A 318-nucleotide genomic window follows, 5' to 3' on the forward strand; every position below is an offset into this window, starting at 1 on the left:
AGGCACAATGTACAAGGCTGAAAAATAGCAGCTCATCCAGAGCTGCAACATCAAATTTAACAGTATATTCAGAGTTATTATGCAAGAATATTGGCACAGTGTTGGATAAAGTATTGCTTCTTCTCATTTTTCCAGACATGGATGAATGTTTACAATGCCCAGATGATCATTACTCAAATGAGAGCAGAGACCGATGTACCCCCAAAGTAATCACATTTTTGTCTTATCAAGAACCTCTAGGAATTGGCCTGCTCTCAGTAGGTCTTTCTTGTTCACTGGTCACAGCCTTGGTGCTTGGAATTTTTATTAAGCACAAAG

The sequence above is a fragment of the Varanus komodoensis genome, unplaced genomic scaffold, assembly GCF_004798865.1.
Source record: "Varanus komodoensis strain SLA01 unplaced genomic scaffold, ASM479886v1 scaffold273, whole genome shotgun sequence".
In the NCBI taxonomy this organism is placed as follows: Eukaryota; Metazoa; Chordata; class Lepidosauria; order Squamata; family Varanidae; genus Varanus; species Varanus komodoensis.